General features: G+C 44.4%; 1 protein-coding gene across 2 annotated transcripts in view; it reads left to right on the top strand.

Moving 5' to 3' along the window:
- ROCK2 (Rho associated coiled-coil containing protein kinase 2) overlaps positions 1-5,670 on the top strand; it is a 213,445-nt gene that overhangs the window by 146,841 nt on the left and 60,934 nt on the right. The gene's annotated exons all lie outside the window — the stretch shown is intronic.

The raw sequence follows: 5,670 nt of genomic DNA, 5'->3' as shown, positions 1-5,670 counted from the left end.
GGGGGGGCAGGGGCAGAAGGAGGAAGAGGGGAGAGCTCTGCCCACCCCAGCAGCTCCTTTACTGCCAGGAGCAATCCAGGCACAGCGTGCTGCTTGGATGCAGAGGACGACTTTCCCCCTCCTCCCTTCCCCCCACAGCCATGGATGGGGAGGGGGAACTCTTCCTCCTCCTTCTCCACCACCACCATCCCCCCGCTGGCGAGGGGTGAGGAGGGGGACTCTGTCAGGGCTGCTTGGCCCCAGAAGGGGACTCTTTCCCCTCCCTTGCAGGGTGGGGGGGCTTTGTTCAGTGCTGGGGGGTGGGGCTCTTCCCCTTCCTCCTGCCCCCTTCTGCCACAGGGATGGGAAGTGGGGCTCAGTGCACAGCTGCCCAGCCCCAGAGGGAGACTATTCCCCCTGCTCCTCCCCCCTCCCCACCCCAGGAGTGGGGCTCTGGTGCTGGAGGGGGACTCTTCCCCTTCCTCCTCTTCCTTGCCTGATCCCCGCTGCCACAGGGTGAGGAGGGCAGCTCTGTGCAGGGTGGCCCAGCTGAGCCCCAGCCAAGACAGCCGCACTATTGGGCCAGGCTGGGCATGGCGCTGTTAAGGTGAAGGGGGCAGGGAGGGGGTTAATTCCTCCCTCTGTCCCTTCTGCTCCAGGGGATTGCAGCTGGGGTCTCCCAGCCCTGGCTGCTGACCCGTCCACTGCATCCCAGCAGACTGGTGGCGACAGGAAGGAGGGAAGAATTAACCCCCTCCCTCCCCATTTTGCCTTAATGGACATGCTGCCTGGTGTCTCGTCACATCCCTGCCCTGGTTCAGGCTAGAGAGCAGAGGGGCAGGGCTAGGCCTGCTCCGCTAGAGCAGAGAGCCCAGCACAGAGAGCAAGGCAGAATGCTGGGGGGACTCTGGTTTAACTTAAACCAGGAAGAGATCTGGGACAGACATTGCATAAATCGGTTTGAGCTCAATCAGTTAACATGGCCATTTTGAAACGGGTTTATGTGCACTGCACATCTGTTCTTCACAGGTTTAAACCAGTTTCTGATCACTTAAACAGGTTTATGTGTTATGTCTGCCCCTACCCTCAGTTTTTAAAACTGCATGTGTAGTCAGCTTCATAGTCCAGTAGCAGAGTGTTGATTTAGAAACATGGTTCTGGATTACTTTGTCTAGAGGATTGTGTTCTGGGAACACTGAAGAATCTGATGTATTTTTCTGGGTTCCTGGAACGAGAAAGATCCTTGGATGTATGCAGTTACTGAAATGTTAGTACCTTTTGAGCTTGAAGAGAATTTGACTTACAAAGATTACTTTTTCAAATTATAAAGTTGTTTCGGAACCAGTTTGATGTACTTTGGTTCTTTAAATTCTAGGGATATGTCCTTTTAATGCAGCCACAGAATTTTGATTTCATTTTTGTTTCATCTGTGGGATCACTTTCTTCTTCCTTTTAATAGGTTATAAAAGAAGTCTAAAGAATTGCTAATTTTCCCAGAGCTGTTTTTTGTTTTGTTTTTAATCTTCAGGGAGATCACTGATTCAAGTTTCTTCCCTCTGGAGGTAGTCTGGAGTTTAATTTTGGAGAGTTAATGATATTTTATGGGTTCTGTGTAACTTCCCCTTCTACAGTGCATCTTATTTTTGATGTTTCCTATTATACCATTTCTCCATTATAATGCGTTTTATTTTTCTCTGGTATTTCCTAACCTGATTTTTTTTTTTTTTTTTTTTTTTTTTTTTTTGGTTTGTTTGCTTGTGAAAGCTCTTCTTTGCTTCCTCCCTATTTTCTTTTGATGAAAAGTCTTCACCACCTTCATCTGAAAGGAATATCCCATTCTGTTTCGAGTCTTTGTCTGTTCACAGCTCCTATGTGCAGTTAACAACCACACTTTTTCTCCTCATTTGTTCCTCTTCATTCTTCATGATCTTAATGAAGGATTTTGGAATTTTTTTTTTCTTGGATCCCTCTCCATACAGTAATTAAGCAAGCCTCTCTATTTTCCCTTCTGTCATAGATCTGCCCTTCTCTGTCATAGAAACAGAATCATAGAAAATGAGGGTTTGAAGGGACCTCAGGAGGTCATCTAGTCCAACCCCCTGCTGGACCATCCCCAACTAGATCATCCCAGCCAAGGCTATGTCTAGCCAGGTCTTAAAAACCTCCAAGGATGGAGAGTCTACAACCTCTCTGGGTAACCTGTTCCAGTGTTTTACTACCTTTCTAGTGAGAAAATTCTTCCTAGTATCTAACCTAAACCTAATATTTAACCTTGCTGCAACTTGAGACTGTTGTTCCTTGTTCTCTCATCCGCCACCACTAAGAACAGACCAGCTCCATCCTCTTTAGAACCCCTCTTTAGGTAGTTGAAGGCTGCCATTAAATCCCCTCTCAGTCTTTTCTTCTCCAAATTAAGTAAGCCCAGTTCCCTCAGCCTCTCCTCATAAGTCATGTCCCCCAGCCCCTTCACCATTTTTGTTGTCCTCCACTGGACTCTGTCTTAATATGTCAACATCCTTTCTGTAGTGGGGGGCCCAAAACTGGACACAGTACTGCAGATATAGCCTTACCAGTGTGGAATAGAGGGGAATAATCACTTCCCTTGCCCTGCTGGCATTATGCCTACCAATGCAGCCCAGTATGACATTAGCCTTCTTGGCAACAAGGGCACACTGTTGTCTCATGTTTAGATTATTGTCCACTGTAACTCCCAGGTCCTTTTCTGTATAGCTGCTGCCCAGCTGGTCAGCCCCCAGCCTATACCATTGCATGGGATTGTTCCATCCTAAGTGCAGGACTTTGCACTTGTCTTTGTTGAACCTCATGAGATTCCTTTTGGCCAGTTCTCCAATCCTCCTAGCCCTACCCTTCAGTGCATCTACTACTCCCCCCAGCTTGGTGTCATCTGCAGACTCGCTGAGGGTACACTCTATGCTGTCTTCCAGGCTGTTGATGAAGATATTGAAAAAAACTGGCCCTGGGACCAACTCCTGGGGCACTCTACTTGATACCGGCTGCCAACTAGACATTGAGCCATTGATTTGAGCCCTTTGCGCCCATTGCACCAGCTAGTTTTCTATCTGGCTTTCAGTCTATCCAGATTTTAGCTTGCTTGCAAGAATGTTGTGGGAGACTGTATCAAAAGCCTGTCTTAAGTCCAGGTATACCACATCCACTGGTCTCCCCACATCCACAGAGCCAGTCATCTCATTGTAGACGGCAGTCATGTTGGTCAGGCATGACTTGCTCTTGGTGAATCCATGCTGACTGTTCCTAATCACCTTCTTCTTATCCAAGTGTTCAGAAATGGATTCCTTGAGGGATCTGCTCCATGATTTTTCTGGGGATTGGTCTGTAGTTCCCTGGATCCTCTTTTTTCCCTTTCTTAAATATGGATACTATGTTTGCCCTTTTCCAGTTATCCGGGACCTCTCCTGATTGCCATGAGTTTTTAAAGATGATGGCCAGCAGCTTTGCAATCACATCAGCCAACTCGCTCAGCACGCTTGGGTGCATCGTGTCCAGCCCCATGGAATTGTGTGTGTCCAGCTTTTCTAAATAGTACCTAAGCTGTTCTTTTGCCACAGTTGGCTGCTCACCTCATCCCCAAACTGTGCTGCCCAGTAGTTTGGGAGCTGCTCTTGCCTGTGAAGACAGGCAAAAAAGGCATTGAGCACTTCAGCCTTTTCTGCATCATCTGTCACTGGGTTGCCTCCCCCATTCAGTAAGGGATGCACGCTTTCGCTGATCCTCCTCTTGTTACCAACATACTTGTAGAACCCATTCTTGTTACTCCTCGTGTCCCTTGCTAGCTGCAATTCCAGTTGCACTTTGGCCTTTCTGACTTCATCCCTGCGTGCTTGAGCAATAGTCTTATACTCCTCTCCAGTTGTTTGTCCAAGTTTCCACTTACAAGCTTCTTTTTTGTGATTTAGTTTAATAAAGAGTTCCCTGCTAAGCCAAGATAAGATGGTCTTCTGTCATACTTGCTAGTCTTCCTGCACATCAGGATGGTTTGTTCCTGAATTCACAGTAAACCAGTGTCCAGACAGTGCTTTTCAGATGCTTAACTCTGCTGCATCTCAGTACCATGATCACCACCCACTTGGATCCCATAATCTTCCAGTTATGTTTTTTTTACCTTCTCATTGGTCATCTTAATTCAGTGCGTGTGTGAGTCTTCATCTTTTCATGGGTTATCTTACTTTAGCCTTTATCTGTTTTTACTATAATTATACTAAACTATGCCCAGCTTTGTCACCTTTAATGTCTCCTGGTGCACAATCTCCCCTTATATTGAGCTGCAGTTTAACTTTATTAAATTAAATGTTTAAAAAAGTGATTTCCACTAAGTAAGATTGCTAGCAGTGTCTTCGACTGGCACCCAACAAAATACACAATTGATGTCTTACTTGATTCTGAACTATTCTTCCCATGTTTGCATTGTATGTAAATGTGCCTTCAGTGTCTGTAATATGGGCTGAATGCCATTTTGCTGAAATCTTCATTCATGTTTTCATCTTGCCTTGCTTTGACTAGGGCAGATTCCTTCTTCCAATTAAAAAGCTCAAGTCCCAACTTCAGTGCAGTGTTCAGACTTTAGTGCATGTGGAGGGTGGCTATGCTGTGTGAGACAAGCAGCTATGTCATTCCCATCCTAAAAAAACTCCAGAGCCACCTCATTGATTCCAGAATCCAATTCAAAATTGCTTATTTTGCTTTTGAAACTCCAGCAGACTTGCAGAAGCCTCTCAATTTTTTACTATGTTGCCTTCCATTCCTACTCTTAATTGAAATCTGCTTAATTCTATTTTGCACAAATTGGCCTAAAGTTTTCTCTTTAACAATTCTTATTAACTCTCTATTCTCTTACCTCTACCTCTCAAGTGCTTTCTCTGTTTTTTTTAATTTGTTCTTGTCTGCGCTAAATAATGTAAGAAATCTTTTGGGGATACAATTCACAACAAAGGTGCTTCAGTAAATGAAATTTTATTGATGAGAGCTGAAGTACAAATTGGTAGCTGGAGGAGTGGGCTCTCTGGAAGGTTTAGTTTACCAGTTCCAGGTGAAGTTAATGAAGAACGTTCTTAATACTAGTCTCTTTTCAGGGTGCTGGAAAAATAGAAGGAAGCAGGAATAGAGGGGAAGAGTGGTTTACCGTGAAATCTGTGCAGAACCAGAGTAGTATTCATTAGGAATTTATAGTAGTTTTAAATGTTAATATATATACTAATTTGTAGGAAGAGTTCTTGGGGTTTTTAACCTTTCCAGGTTAGAATTGATTGTATTCATTTAATCAGAATGTGTGTTTTCTCTCTGGCGAAATCAGTTATACCTGTGCAAGCCTCTTAAAGTTGGTGGATTTACACAGGTGTCGCTGCGGGTATAATCAGCAGACACAAAAAAACTATGTAGTTGTGACAAAAGACAATATAGTGTGCAGCAACTTCAGGACTACCAGCGATGTGCAATGTGGAAAAATCTTGGTTGATTCTGGGCCAACACTTTGCTCTCAGTTGTAGACTGCTTGGCTTCAGTTTTTGTTTTGTTTTTAACTGAGATGCAGTGAATGTGGGATCAGTCTTATTTTTAAAGAACTGCTTTACAGAATAAAAGTGCATTCACACTTCCACTTGCATATTGGTTTGTTTAAGATTTCTGTTAAAAAAAAAAAAAAAAAAAAAAAAAAAA

The sequence above is a fragment of the Gavialis gangeticus genome, unplaced genomic scaffold, assembly GCF_001723915.1.
Source record: "Gavialis gangeticus isolate Ggan-Ray unplaced genomic scaffold, GavGan_comp1, whole genome shotgun sequence".
In the NCBI taxonomy this organism is placed as follows: domain Eukaryota; kingdom Metazoa; phylum Chordata; order Crocodylia; family Gavialidae; genus Gavialis; species Gavialis gangeticus.
This window is presented reverse-complemented; position numbering and strand designations above follow the sequence as displayed.